This window comes from Uranotaenia lowii, chromosome 1, assembly GCF_029784155.1.
Source record: "Uranotaenia lowii strain MFRU-FL chromosome 1, ASM2978415v1, whole genome shotgun sequence".
Lineage (NCBI taxonomy): Eukaryota > Metazoa > Arthropoda > Insecta > Diptera > Culicidae > Uranotaenia > Uranotaenia lowii.
The window spans coordinates 213283376-213300213 of NC_073691.1; positions in this window are offsets into that span (position 1 = coordinate 213283376).

The window sequence follows — 16838 nt, forward strand, 5'->3', positions numbered from 1 at the left end:
AGCCATTCGTTTGACGCCTTCTACCAAATTTGGCTGACAAGCTAACAGTTTTTTGGGTCTTTTTATGGTTCAACTTAGCTATCGCCCAATATTTTTCGATTGTTTGCAGTTCTGTTGTTTGGGGAGGGGGGGGGGGGGGGGGTGGTGTCCTATTCTTATCAGGTTTTTATAAACTTCTTAAAAGTCGTTAGTCCGAATCGTTTTTAAGCTTCATGCATGGTTGCAGACGATATTCCCAACTTATTGACGACATCTTGAACAGAGAGATTGGAGTTTCGATCGGATGTGCTAGTCAATTTTGTGTTCGTAATTGCGGCTCCCAACGATTTTGCTATTTCTGAGTGCGTGAAGTTTGGATTTTCACGACGCATGTACAAAATTCTGATTCGTAGCTTCTCTTGCTTGGACGCCATTTTGTAAACAAAAGACTTAATGTCGACACACCTACAAAATGAGGGATGTTCAAGTTTTATATATAAACTAACTGATCCCGTATGAACTTCGTTTCGTAAGCAATAATATTCATTACAATGAATAAAAAATAACTTTCAAGTAAAAGTACTCTTATTGAAAAGTTTGTAAACCATCGCATAAACAACGTATCTGTTTGTTTCCAAAACAAGTTCTTAAATTCGAACTTTTACCCCTATAATTTCTACAAAAATGTCGCGAAAACTGTTGCTGGTTCATGAGAATGATCGTTTTTGTTGCATGATTATGCAAAATTGAATACCCGAAATTCGCAATAAATAATTGTGCACACATTTTCCTCATCAATCCTATGCATTAACTTTTAACTCATAGTTCCACAATACGGATCGATTTATAATACCTCAAAAAACCCCGTGTGCTAATTTTTACATCCATTTAGACCAGAACAAATTGGGGGGTGACAAAAGAAGAAATTGATGTTTGTTCAGCCTTAATTGTCCGTCTTAAAAAATCCTGATGAGAAATTTTTAATCTAAATCAGATGCATAATAACATCAATATCTAAAAACCATAAACAGCTAATATGAACGACCCCTTTTTCAGAACCTTTACACCAAATTTGATACCTGAAGTTGATTGCCCGTCCTATAAATTTCCCAGGTGGTAATTTTCATCTGGATCTAGTAGATAATACTGTCAAATGGCCGACTCGATGTACAAGATTTTATACCTGAAATTGGCTGCCCGTCTTTTAAAACCCATCTCAACCCAGTGAACAATAACGTCAGTTTCACAAAAGCAGTGGACATGTAATATGGACAACCCCTTTTGGCGACCCCTTACACCAAATTTGAAAACTAAAATCGATTATCCGACCCTGGAAACTTTCGTGTGCCAATTTTCATCTTAATCCAATTAATAATCCGGTGTATAATATCGTCAATATCGCTAAAACAATGGAGATGTAATATGGACGACTCCTTTTGCCGACCACTGTCTCAAAATTGGACGATTGGAATCAGTTGTTCGTCCCTTAAAACTCCCGTGAGTCAATTTTCATCTCAATCCAATGTATAATAACGTCAATATAGCAAAAACGTTGAACAGTTAGTATGAACGATCCCTTTTGCCGGCCCCTATCACAAAATCTGATACCTGAAATCAAATGCCCATCCCTCAAAACACCTCTGAGCAAATTTTCATATTAATCCAATGCATAATAACATCAATATCGCTAGAACAAGATTTGTCTTGAATGGACGACTCCCTTCAAAAGGGGTCATTCGAATATTTGAAAACATTTTTCATCAATCCTGGTCTTATTGAGGACCTATGCCAAAATTCAGCTCTCTAGATCTGAAGGCGGCTGAGAATATCGGAAACAAACACACAAACGAACAAACAAACATATAAACATACAGAAATTGCTTTAGAATATGATTAGAAAAAATCAGCGAATTTAATTTTTTCTAGTTAAAATTCAGGCAAACGTCGAAACGGATATCTAAGAGCCGCCATAAAACGATCTCGTTTTCATCCAGCACCAGTTTAACCTTGAAACGATAAACAAAAACAGTGTTTAAGGTGTTTTTTGAAAGATTTTTATCCAGACTAAACAACGCCTTTTAACCAGATTCAAATAAACTCTATCGCAAGACACTCCAGTGGATCCTGAACTACAAAACGCGATAGCTGGCGGTGATCATTGTGGACGCTTTTTGTACCGAATGAATCTCTTCTAGCTGTTGTCCATGTCAACAACTTCGTCCTCGGGGAAGTTTGAAAGGTAGCAAAAATATCAGTGTCCGTTGTGGAACCGTCGTTCGACTGTTCTGAGAATTCTACGGAACGATCTCCGTATCCGCCTTGGTCGAAGAATAAAAAAAAAAATTTGGTGTTCTACTGACATTCTTTTCAATTTCACATGATTTTTGATTTAACTCTAAAAGAACCTAATCGTTTTTGGCCGACTTATATATTCTCTTGATGAATTTTACTGATGAATAGCTTTGTTGAAAACCATCATGTAATTCCTTGTATAATTCAATAACTGTTTTAGGTATACTCAAAATCGCACTGAAAATTTCCAGCTTAAAACCCCCAAGCTGTTATATGCTGTCGAATGAATTACATTATCCATGGGAAGGACCGATAGCACTGGCTGTTACATTCCCTTCGACCAGCCCCAAAAGCTCTGGACCAGGAGGAAATGCGCTCTCTCGCAGCATCCAGAGCAAATCTTCTCCCGAGTTTCTCTATCTCTCTCTCCATCACTTCGAGATAGCATGTTCGGCTTTTCTGCCGAGTCCCGAAACGTTGGGGCTGGTCCGTTCGGTCAGCATCATCCGGCACCGGATCAGGCAGGGTTTCGCCGAACCAAATCTCCCACCTCGGCTAGGCCAGCAGTCAGTGGCCACATCCCGTGACGGCGAATCGTGTGTGCGGTCCTTCGTCGTTCCTGCTGTGGTGTTTTAGGCGTTTTGGCGTTTGCGAGGGTGCGATTTTCGGTGTTTCGGTTTCGCGATCCGCGGTGCGCCTCTGTCAAGAAATTTTTTCCGGACGTTTTGTGTTCCGTGTGGGTACTTGAAAAAGGTCGCGTGACATACGAGTGCCGATTTGAAAAATCGTCCCGTCGAGCGGGAATTGAATGATAGTACCTATGTGAGGCGAATGTGGCGTCATCCGTGGGTCTTTTCGTTTTATCGTCGCCGTCGTTGGCAGCGGTGTCAAATTTCGGTGTTGATGGAATGATTGCATTAATCAGAGCGTTTGTTCCGCAGGAACTGGAAGAAGTCATTTTGGGGCGCGCTGAGGGTTGGATCTGAAGAGGGCAAAGAAGTGCTTTTATTCGGTTGCTCTACTCGGAACAGGAGCTGGATGCTGCTGGTGTTGTCAATGCTGTCTGCTCTCATGTCTTACATATGGGGGTATTTTTCGCACCAGATTGAATAGATGATAAAATCCCTGAGGGATGATTCTGTGGGGTTGTCAATGGTTCGAGCATGATTTGAGGACAACAATGTTGCATAATTTCTTATCGGATGCTGTGTGACCTGTTGTTGGTGTGCGAACTCTCTGCAGCCTTTATTCCGTTACCAGGTAAAAGATGAAATTTCAACGGGATGCTGAACAATGTTGAAGCCTCATCAATGTCATCTTGAATGGAATTATCGAATGCGTCTGACTGGAGGCAATTTTCGGCAACAAAAACTTGTACTTCGTTAGCATATTCCAAGTAACATCACGAAGGACTTTGTCAAACAAATTCCAGCAGTTGACACAAGAAAAAAATTGGCATAACTTAGCCAGAATTCAAGATTCCTTTCCTAGCTGTAAAACAACAGTGACACAACCAGCAACGTCACTGTAATTATGGCCAAGTGTGAGAAAAGTGACAACTGAGGCGGAAAAAGTTGCCTCCGGAAGGGCAAAAAGGATACCGAAAGAAAAGTGTGTTTGTGAAGTTGGAGTTTCCGTAGCCGGAAGTGCTTGGAGAAAACCGGAAAAAGCAGTGGTATATTTTTCTTATCTGCTCGAGTGTACCAAGTTGTTTCCTTCCCAGCGAAGAAAGCAAAAAAAAAAATCCAAACACGAAAAGTCTAGAAGTGTTCAAGTTTAAGCCGAGTGAAAAGAATGAGCCGAGGCAGCGGTTGACACCCGGAAAAATAGAAACCATCCTGTATGCCTCTATGTACACAGAGTACTTACATTGAAAAACGAAAAAACGAGATAATCAACAACAACAACAGCAGCAGCTCAAAGAATACGACAAAACACAACAGGAAAATCTAGGTCAGTTGTATGCAATTATAATAAGTGCTCTTTTTCTGCTATATGTGTGACTCCAGTACGATATTTTCGTTTTCGTACATATATTTTCCCCTTCATCGCCTCCAGCTAACCATACCCGAGGAACTTCTCCTAGAAAAAAAACCCGAATAGTTTCCCATGAAGTCGTTAGAACATTGGAAGCCTGGGGCAGAGATTTGTTCTTTTGTAACGCTTTGAGATGCTGTCTGTGGACCATGTGGTTGTTAGTTGGCTCAGGGAAAGGGGGGATGTGATGGTTTGTGGCCGAACACGGAAAAACAAACATTTGTGCAACCAGTCAAAAGCAAAAGATTGGTCCAAATTTGAATCACAAATTGCACGATGATGCGCTACATGTTGGCAAATGTGAACGAATCAATGATTCGTGGCCACATTAGGGTGTTATCCTGTGCCTCTTCTCACCACAGGCTTTGTTTGTCCTAGCTTCGTTTCGGTAGAAACGGATTTTTCTTTCCTGGAATTTGTCTATCTGAATTGTGTATCTTCATCGTTATTCGTTTCCGGTTGACTGCTTGCTTGCTTAGGAAAAGTTTTTCCGGATTACATAGTTGAAGCGGAACCGCACAACCATTGATGAATCAAAAGATATTTGCACTTGTCATTGATATGATTATCGGGAATTTGGCAGACCGGTCGATCAATTATTGATACTGATTGAATAGAAATTTTTATTTTGTGAGTTGTTGGTTTTGGCTTTGTTAATTTCCGAACAATGTATTCACAGATAAAAAAGAAGTAGGTACGATACATCTAAGAGATTGCTTTTCTTAGGGACATTGATGGTATAGTACTTCAATACATCAATACCAAGGGGAAACATTTCATTGAAAGGAAGTCTTTATATACTTTTTTCCTTAACTACCCTGAAAAGAAGAATGAAATTGAAGTGCTTTATTTTAATTGTCATATTTAACAAAAAACTGTGAATCTCGAAATTAGTACTGAAATAAGCTGAATTAAACCTTAATTCAAAAATCTTGAAATTAAAAGATACTCATCCCTGAACACCTTCACAGACTTTTGGGTTCATATACGAGAGTATATATTTTTTCATCATGGCTTAGCCAAATTCTAGGATTCTTGTTATTTCAGTACAGCTAGGGTAACGGACCTATATTGGACCGCTTTGGAAAGTGGCAATGGTATATCTTGAAATAAAAAAAGTAGTAATTTTTACCCATTTCAATCAACCATTGTTTTTCCTTATTTTTTGTTAAAATTGTTCTAATATTAACTGAGATATTTCAACTGATACAAAAATTAAACTCTTTACATAATTGCCGATTTGTTGTAGGTTTTCTTCCTATCCCATCCTTCAGACGGGTTTTTTTATTTCCTCTTCTACCTTATCAAGTTTTTTTTTTCTCGTAAATCAACCCTAAATGGCTGTAACTTTTAGACCAAACTGTCAATAAGTTTTCATGAGGCATCAAAAATAATGACTTGGCGCATGTTAACTGTTTTCATGTTTTTAAGCTTCTTTAAGCTGAAGCTTTTGACAACTGCTTATCAAACAGTTGACATTAATGTGGATTATTTGATTAACGTGATTTAAAGCATAGTGCACAAAAGATAAGTTGAAAGTATGATTTGTTTTTTGCCGATTGAAGTGAACCTCGTCTAAAGGCGGGTTTGGACTTTAGCCAATTGATTTAATAAAGTAATGCCAAAATTTCAATTTTTTATACTAATCATTTGAAATAGTGTGCATAACTCTTTTCATATGGTCGAGAAACGATTTTTTCACGTTCATGAATATTTTAATACAAGCTTAATACCCTGGTTATGTTGGGAGGTCAAAAATAAGTCCCTGAGGAAGTAAGTAGGGCCTATTTTCGACATGGGTCTTATTGCTATTAAAACAAGTTTTTTGTAGTTGTTAAATCCATCACAGTTAATCAGAAAACCTCTTGAAAGTTTACTTCAATAATGGCACGTCCTTCTGAAATGGGCTTGATTCGGTTTAACTGTGAAAAATTAAAACTTTATTTTAAATTTTCTCTCCCGATCAACTTATTTAAATGGAATATTCCATATGATTTGAATCATAAGAAGTAGCTCTAACTATATTTTTTAAAAGTTTCCATGAAAAAAATGATTTATAAGAGAAATATCTGAAGTATGTTGCAGAGTGGTCCAAAATATTTACCCGGTACAAAATAAGTCCGTTACGCTATATACTACACATTCCAACATGTTTTTCGAGTCCATTCTAAAAATTAAAATTAATTTTCGATTTGCCATTTTAGTCAATAATAATTTATGTATCTATGTGATCAACTCGATATAATTTATAACAATAATAGAAAATTCTGAATGAATGTATTTTAAAATTGTCTCAAAAATAGAGAGGGTTTTATTCTCGAACATTGTGCTTTTGTTCAAGAATTATTTAAATTCCGAAATGATGAGTTATCATTTATTTATGCCTCTATTAAATTGAAATGTTTCATAAGGTTTTATATAAAAATCTTCAACCTTGCCTTGGTCATACTTCAATTTTATCTCATAACCATAGGGAAAAAATCTTAAAAACTTTGCTTTCCAAAAAACATATTTCAGAGCTTCTGTACAGATTTTCCAAATTTTGTTCGGAGAGCTGTACCTAGTTTTCTTTTAATGGAAAAAGTTTGAAGAGACATTTCAAATGAACGAATTATTTAAAAAAATCTTATATTATTATAATAATGCTCCAGAAATAAAAAAATTACAACAAATGGATGAAAATGTTCAATGTCACAGAGATCGGCAGATTGTCAAAGAGCTTTGTTTTTAATGATAAAATTATCAAAAAAATTGGCCATTTCAAAGCTTGTGCAATGTTCATTTTTAGGTAAAATATTCAAAAACTTGTTTCAGGGGATTCGCAGCTATATGAGCATAAAAATTTAATAATCATCGGAAATTCCCGAGAGTAAAATAATTATTCCCGGGAATCGGGAATTCCCGTAATTCAAACATTCCAGGAAATTCTCGGTCAGGAAATTCCGGAATAGATACTGTAGTGTTTTCCTGTAAAAATTACTACACATATTGGGCTACAAAATCGTATTTATCGCAGAATACACTTTGTAAAACTTTTTTTTTTTTCAAAGTTCTAGTGAAAATATGTATACATGTATTTGTGTTAATATTCCATCATAGGTGCACGGACTCATCTCAGTTCCTGCCTAAGTATGTGCTCACAGGCTTCATTGCAGTTTGTCCAAAGTATGGATTGGCTGTGTGGCAGCGGCCTAAGAATACTGCCACTGGGATACTGGTCCATGTCGTACGAGGCGACTTATCCAGTACTTCCCAGATACGTTTAACTCATATTTCTGTTTATTGGAAATCAATGAGGCTGTATCTGGGCGGGGGAGAAAATAGGTCAAGGTCAACTATTGCATGCAGAGTTCAGAAGTTTTTCAAGTTCAAAACATTGGAAGAAAATGTTTTGAATCTGAATTAGTTTTAAATTCTTGCTAGTATTTTTTACCCTTGTACGTATTTTCTCTCGAGAAGGGTATGCCAATAGTGCATATGTAGTACATGCATTTGCACAAGCTGTATTCTTCCATATTTCCTCGTTTTACCAATTTGGAATATGATTTTTCATTTAACTAATCTCTTTGCTCTCCTAGTAACTCCGTTTAATAAAATCTCTTCACAAGTGTTCAAATGTGAATCGCAAACGCATCGCTTACGGTCCCATTGCTTTTGGCTATATGTTGATATTAACCGATTTGAAATCATAGAAGAATATGATCTAAATTACATCAGTTATATCTGTTACGTTCAAGCGCATAATTAGTGTTTTCTCCTTATAATGGACAAGTATTCAGTTCCTTCTATCTTCGGATTGGTAACAGAATTTTGTGGAGGTAAATGTCCGTTCATATAAAGATATTTAATTGTTAAAATTGCGTCAAGGTTATTCAACCATTGAAGCCGTACAAATATCGTTTCCGTGGAAAAAAATTTCAAAAAAATATTTTTTTTTAGGTTGCCAAAAGGCTTTAATATTCCCTATTAAATCAAGTTTTTGATCAAAACTTGTATCGCATGTCGACAGTCATATCTGTTTCACCTAATATATGTCACTTCTCTTGTATTGACACATGTTCCCTTAGCTTTAGAATGGTTATAGTGTTAAGAAGAGTCAAAGCTCCTTTAATATCGTACTCTGAAATTTCGTATCATACGTCAATCCTGGTTCTGGAATCCACTGCTACAGCTTCGTGCAGTGTTAATATAGCTTGTTTCAAATTTGGCGTCACAGAAGCTCATTGTAGTCGTCAACCAGAGCGCTAACTGGTCAGTTAAATAAAATATATAATATCAAGACTTTGTTCTCTGAATCTCCTGTATGGTTAAGCTATGATTCAGAGGTACTATTGTACCTATATTTACCTTTCACTTAGTGTGTACATGTCCCTCTTTTGCCCGACTTCATTTTTTAATGTATGTCAGAATTTAACAAAGAAAGTTAAAAAAAAGTCCTTATTTCCAATATTATGATTAAAAAAAAGCTTCATTGCTTAAAAATCCCTAAGTGGATGGGCTAAATGCCAACTTTGCCATTATAAAATCGTTTGTTTGTCCTCATTGTAGCATCCTGGTTAGAATATTTTCAGATCATTGTAAACTCAAATCTCCTGAATTTTGTAGTTGTGAATCAATAATGTGTGATTCATTTTAGCTCATATATGCCTGTTTTTCGCCTATTCTGTTATAAGTGTATCTAATTTTAAGAATTTGAACTAAAATAACTATCTGTCATTTTTCACCCAATGTGGTTATAAGCTTCAATGCTTCAAAATTCCTACGTGGATCGGCTTTATGCTATTTATTTTCTAATCCTCTTATGGTTTTCAGGTTTCTCAGGTATATGATGAAATCTGTAAAAAAAAGGCTAGGCACAATTTTCCCGTTTGTTTGGATAACGTGCCGCTATCAAGCCTACCCCTTTTCTGATACCTGATACCTGATGTGCTCACAGGCTTCATTGCAGTTTGTCCAAAGTATGGATTGAAATTCATGATTTAGATGACTTCCAGATTCCATACCTGGCTCCGTGTGAACTGTGATGAAGTGTATGTTGAATGTGTCAATGCATGTTATGTTTGGATATTACAGATTTAGACCAAGCCCACCGAAAGTTGCTATTTCGGTCGGTATTTTAGATGTTTTGATTGGTAGCGTTTTTATCTACTTACTTATTTTCGCACCCATTGTTGCGATCCAGGTTGGTATTTGTGTTTATTTATTTTCTGATAGCGACTACCGGCTGCGTTGCTACCGGGTTGCTACATAAACGCATCCTGTAACAACCTACTGCTCGAATGCTATTTCTCGAATCAAGTTAGCAACTGTTGGTGCGATGATGGGTTGATAGATATGTTGCTGAATGTGCTCGATTCGTGGTTTAGCAACCATTGGGTGGGCTTGGTCTTACATCAGGTGTTCCGGCATTCGTGTATATACCTGGCTAGCTGGCAGATGATTGAAGTTCAAGTTTTCACAAAGTAAATCCATATTTCAAAGAATGAAAGTAAAAGAGAACATTTTCACCAAGTTGAAGGATTAGATTCATTTTTTTTCCATACGAAAGATGCGTTTTCTGATCGGCAACTTTTTTACATTGAGCCAACAGTTTTTTGCGCAAGCCAATCCACATTTCTACTTCAGCATCCGATAACAAGCTCTTCGTTTTAACAAGCAATCACTAAGCACTAACACGCTCCTTTCCACAAATTTCACTTTCACTAAACCATCTACACATGGCAACAAAACCACTCCTACCCGTAAATTTGAGCAACATCCAACCAAATCTTGAACCTTCTTCAATATCGAAATTATTTACACCGCGAAGAAACCGCCATTCATACAATGTGTTTATTTTTCATCTCCTGGGTAGGACCGATAGAGCGAGCGCAACAAATGAAAATTTTTGTCTGTCTTCAAGCAAGGCCTACTGTGAACTCAGGAATTTTTGTGAAATTTTGCTTCTTAATTTTTAAATTCACTAAATGCAAACTGCTCCGCGTTTCGATTTGCTTTTTTTGTTAAAAATGACAAAGTAAGTAACATTTGGAATAAATTTTAATTTTTATCACAATAACCTCACATATCTTTCAAAATATACATTTTTTTAAATCTTTAGCCTAAATGAACCAAATTTGAATTTTTTAAATAAATTTTCGATATGAATATCTTGAACTTTTTCCTTATTTGCACATTTTTCAGCAGCATAAAAATAAGATGGTTATGTTAGACAGTTAGGAAGGCTTATTTACTTAAAGATGACAAAATCTGTTGGAAATGCACAATATAGGTTCCTAATTATGCCCTTATGAAAATTTGCACCTTAATTCATTGGTTAGTATTGAAAAAATTGACGTCAGGTCTAAAAAGGGAACATCATGGCCGAAAGTGTCTTATTATTGGATCCTACCTATTTTCCGGGTTTTCCAATGGTTTTTTTTATTTGAGTGAAAATAGGTAGTATAGTTCATATTCATCACAGCAATGGTTGTTTTAATTTAAAATTAGTTTTGCCCTATTAAAAAATGTGATTTATTCTTAATCTCTCTGATTTCTCAAAATGCTCCCCACTGATTGAGCTGTCTGTTTCGCCACTAAACAGAAAGCACTTTTTTTTAAAAACGTTGAAAATTTTATAAGAATGACTTTTTATTGCAAATAGCGATACGGTAGGATAAAGGAAGAATAAGAGTTCATCGTTTGCATAGGAGTGCCTTGAATCTATACAAACAAAATGAGTTATTTCCAATTTTTGGCATTTTAGGGCTGAAGTAGGCTCTAGGTCGAAAGACGAAGAACTCACCCTAAATAATCGGAAGAACACCTCTTTAACACGTTCGTCGCCACGGCACCCATATTCGGGTGACGGGTGTATTTCCTGGGGGGCCCCGTCACATCAAAAAGCGTGTGACGCTCTCTTACTTGAGTTTACCACTCAGCTTCGCCACACCTTTCAAATATGGGAATTCTCCCTCTTTGCTTTCTCTCTCCGATAATTTCTTTGGGCCCGGCTAGCAAAACTACCAAAATGAGCGTGGCGACGAGCGTGTTAAACCCTTATATTGAAAATGTGACTTTTTGTTATGGAAATTTTTGATATTTTACATTAATGTATGTAAACACCATCTTTCAGCATATTTAAATTGTCTTGTTAAAAAAATGATTGGTAAACCTAAAAGCTGTTATCGAATGTGGCTTCCCAAAATATGAAAAATATATGCTACCAGTGAACTCTTCAAACGCAAATTCGAAAAAAAAATCCATAATTTATTTCTTGCATTTCTATTTAACATCGGAAAAAAGTCTAACGACCCACCGTCTTTGACAATTTGTGAAAGCTTTTAATACATACATTCAAGCCAAAGGGACATTGGGACTTTGTAAGAGATTATAGTTGTCTGATATGGCTTAAGAATCAAGTCACTTCAGCAATCAAGTGTTTTCACGTGATCCTACAGATTATATAAAGATATCAATACAGCAAAAACAATGAAATTCCCTGGAGCTTTATGATGTATAGAGGCTCCAGAGAGTTTTCAGGAATGTGGAAGTTCTAGATTACTCTCTGCCCTTTAAGCCACTCTTGTTTTTATTTTGTGAAAATAGGATTGTTAAATCCTATTTAAATTAAATAGTTGAATGAGCTTCGTGGAGATGTAGAGTGGTTATCGTATGATTTTCTATTAAGGAGTAACCTTCGACCAAAATAGAGGAATGATGTGTCACTTCCAAGTTAGATAGATTTCATAAATAGACACATAGTGCAAGTCCAGAAAAAAAGCTTTATAATAAGTTCTAGAGTGTTAATATGAGGACTCTGGCTATCAGTATCTCTTCTTATCCACAATCAATCTGGATAAAACTTGTTGATTTGGAGTTTTGGTAAATAATTAAAGTACCAATTTGTGATAATATTCTGCGATGGTAAACTTTTTCCAGTTATTCGATGTTAAAAAAAGGAAATTGTATATAATTTGCATTTCTTCGGAAAAAATGCTGAGAAAAGGTTTTATTAAAATATAAATGAAATGCTTGGCACATCATCAGATTTTAATAATTAAAAATTTGATCAAAAACTTGTATTTACATGTACGATTATTTATTTTTGTAACTCTAGTCACCATTTTCATTTTCACTTCATTTTTTTTCGTTTCTTCAACATATTTCAGCAAAGTGAATCTTTAAGTTTTTGTTGGGAAAAATTGGAGCTCATTTATCTTTAGGATACTAGGCAAAAATTTTATATATAAAAATGGAGGCGTTTTCTTTGTAACAACATCACGTATAAATGGTCGGTCGGAATGAAGTGAAATTTGGTATCCGAGGGTTTTTTGGGTCAGAAATGGTTTGTATAATAGTTTCAAGGATCTCACTTTATATGGAAGGGGGTCCTAATACAAATTCAACTTTATTTGTTACGATTTCCATAAGAATCTATTCGCGAGCACGATGCAGTTAAGGACGTGTAGATGATATTTATTACGATTTATACTTTAGAAGGTAAAACGAAGTTTACCGGGTCAGCTAGTAAAATATAAATCACATTTCACCAATGTGATCGTTCGCCAAACAATTTTTCACTTCAACTGACCACTTGACTCCAGAACAATTGAGTAATATTCTAAAATGTTTTTCACTTAAGCTAATTTCCAGTTTTTAGTATAATTCTTAAGCCATATTCTATATTATTGATTTTAATACAAAACACAGCTTTAACCAATGATAAAAATTCTCAAAAAAATTTATATCGTTGCTTCCTTTTCGAAAATTTCTACCTCAAATCCAGAAACATCGACATAACGGACAGACAAAGCCAAAACCAACAACCATTCCATTTCGCTCAGTTCAAGGTTTTGATCAGATTGAAAAGTGATAGAGCCCTGCAGCAAATTCCCGATAAGCTGCCACGCCGCCGCCGCCGTCGCCGTGCTGCTACCAAATAACAGCTTCTTCATTGAGGTAGAAAAAAAAGCCCGGTGATAAAATGACACAAAGTGGGAACTCCGAGGGAGAAAAAAGCCGAACAAGCAAGCATCCATAGATTCCACCACCTTTTCAGGTTCGGATGCCAAAAACTCGACGGAAAATATTTGGCCCCAAGGCTGATGCTGCACAACAGATCGGCGAGATAGGACAAATATGGAAACCGAGAGCCCGGATAACGAGAAGGCAGCAGGAAAAAAAAAGAGTAGATGCCTTTAAAGCAAACAAAAACAGGTGTATTTCATTTGGCCTGATTGAAATATTTCCTCCACTTTGATGATCCAACACGGCACACACATGTAGGTATGTTTGGATGTTTACCGGTAGACCATCTGAAGAGTAGCGATAGCACCCAGGAGCGATACTCAGTCACGAGGATCTGTAGAAAAGATTGGCACACTTTCACTTTGACGGGGATTTATCTCGGTGACATGAAGAGAACCGAAGATTCGGTCATTTCACACCGGTTCGATTGCTTTCGAAAGCTATCGCTTTTTGGCGTCTTGATACTTCTTGATATCTTCTTAACCCGGAATCGGAACTTCAAGTGAAATTGATATGTTTGTTTTAAATTGAATTTTCAGCCAGCAACATCCATACGGTAGTGAGGGTGTATTTTATCTTATACCTTTAAACAACCCGAACGAGAAGAATGGTTGGCTCGATCCATCGAAATGGCTTCTTTATTTTGTGGCTGGGAGCGATTGGAATGGAGAAAAAAAATGAATGCTGCCATGGAATTCCTTCTACTCGAAGTGGAAGTTGGTAAGGGTTACCATTTTGCTACTATAAATCGTAAAACCACGAATCAGTGCCTCAAATAAGTGCGTAGGAAAATTTAACTGGATAAATATCTCGAGCTGCGGACTAAATTTGACTGAAACCCTACCAGAAGGTCAAAGTTTGATCAGACACGATCACAAATCGGAGTTGCGCCACAAGCCTGATGTTTGCATGAAATTTTGTGACATTTTGTTCGAGATGAGTTTCAATTTGAAGCTACCAGTTGTTAAGATAGTACATCTTAAGGGTATGTGGAAGAAATGTGACCTGCACGCTTTGTAAATTTTTCAGGTTGGTTGAGGCAGACCAATTGAGCTGTTTTATCCTTGGCTATAACATGCTCTATCTGCGGATCTAGTATAATGCCTAAATATTTCACCTGAAGGAGGTTCACAGCAGTTTTGGAAAGGTTTATGACTTCAAATCCCATAGATACAAGATACTATCAATGACCAAAACAACGTTGATAGAACCCCAACTTTACGGAGAAAAAGGTATAGTTTCATCATCAATATTCCGCCTTTATTCAAACATATTGATGATTGATTCTGAACCAACTATGTTTATCGAATATTCAACTATGTATATTTGTATGATTGGTTTTATACACTCAGCTAAAAATATAAATTCAGCTTCAAAATAAATTCAACTACCTATCATATACTGATTGATGTTGGGAATTCAACTATATATTTGTATTGTAGATGCAACTATAGTGCTATGCTTGATTTAACTATAATTATGATTGAATTATACTTCTATGATTGATTTCATGCGATCAACTATATATTTACAGTTGTTTTTCCGTATTTTCCTTGCATTAATTTTTATTTATGTTTTCATTTTATACATATATTGTTTATTTGTTATTAGCTGAAAACACACAAAAGATTATGGTTACAAAGAATAATGTTATTTTGTTAGCAATTCAGCGCCATCAACCGGGATGTCCAAGGATTCCTCCAGCGGCATCAATTCCATTATTTAGAGTTGAGGTGCTGCCAAATCTGGCTGGAGTTGACCTAAATAAAGGAAGTAAAACATTTTTTACAAGTTAACTTTAACAAGCAAATGTATGCTGTTTTATTATACCTTTGCAATTACCTTCTGTAAATTGGTAAACTGCTGCTGACACACTGATTACACTTTTGTAAACACATGTTGTGTTTGGATGTGTATGTATTTATTCAAGTATCAAAATATAGTTGAATTATCAATATTTATAGTTCAATACCTAATATTAATCATACATTTGTAGTAAAATCAATCATTTTTACAGTTGAATCAATTATATAATTGTACAGTTGAATATAGCATATGAATAGATAAATGTTAGTGGTCAACCAGAAATGTATACTCGAATCTATTATATTTATAGTTGCTTTTCGAACACCTCTTGGCTTTTCGAATGTTTTTTTTTAACTCTGTTAGGGATTTACGTCAGTGGTCTCAGTTTGAGTCAGCTTTTGCTTTGTTGAAATGTCTTCTCGTTTATTCCTCAACTTATCATGTTGTCTGTTCCACCAAGGAACTTTCCAGTTTGAAACCAAGGGATTGAAATCAAGAGAGAATTCTTTGCATTTGAAGTGGTAATGATCAAAATTCCACAACTGCTTAACAAATTGCAACAATTTGCAACAATTAGCACATTTTCACGCTCTCAGAGCACTGGTTTCTTTCATTTGAACTCAAACCTTCTAATTTTCTCTATCAAATTGCCACAAATTACCACAACTTCAATCATTGGCTGCACAATTTGTGTGATCATTGACGAATTTTCTCCCTTCATTTCAGTTCCCCGTTTGAAACACGCTCCTTGAGTGGACAGCTGGCTTCGAACACAGATCCATTCCTCAAAATTCATAATTTTCTAGCGTGATGCAATCGTTACGTAAATTAGAGCAACAATAAAAAAAAGTTTAAACAGAACAACGATATAACATTTTAAAACAACCTTTGATTTTTAAGACTTTTTTAAAAACTCTGATAAAAAATAACTATAAACATGAAACAATGAGGTTTGAATGATATATTTGATGTTCGACTGTATGATGCGGACATTTTTTATTTATTTTTTTTATGGTTTATTAACCAAACTTTACATCAGCATTTTTTTTATAATAAAGCGATGATCCTACCAATATTTATTAAGGTTTAGTTTTAAATCTGTATAAACGATGTTTTTAACGCTGGATTACAAATCTCGTAAAAACAGCAAGTTAATACAAAGCGTTGAAAAATAAAAACAAATTGATCGTTGAATCATGTTAAATCCTTGTCTTTCCTTATAGTCTGATAACGGTCATTAGACCTAATCTCTGTCGTGAAATAACCTGGCACACAAAGGACGTTGAAGATTGGCAGTTTTAGCATCATCCACATGCATGTGAATGAATCTTTTCAAAGGAGCTTAGATTGCACTTGGAGATCGTATGGAATAGGTCACTATAATTTTGCTACAAAGTCAATAGAATGTCCCTAATGTGTCTCAACAATTCTACAAGAATATTATTACAAGACCACTAAATTTTTAGAAGAATATCTTCAGATTTTTTTTTTAACGCCTCAAGTATGTCGTTAGAATATCAGCTGAATATCATTAAAATTAAAATTAATATCACACATTTTGGGTTAATGTTGATAACAATCTTTCAAGAGCAAATTATCCGCATCAAAAGCATATGTACTGTCTTCGCTAAAGTTTCTAGTTAGAATATTTTGTTTAATTCCTTTTCATTGATAGATTATCTCAAGTACGAACTGGAAACTTACGTCAAATCAAA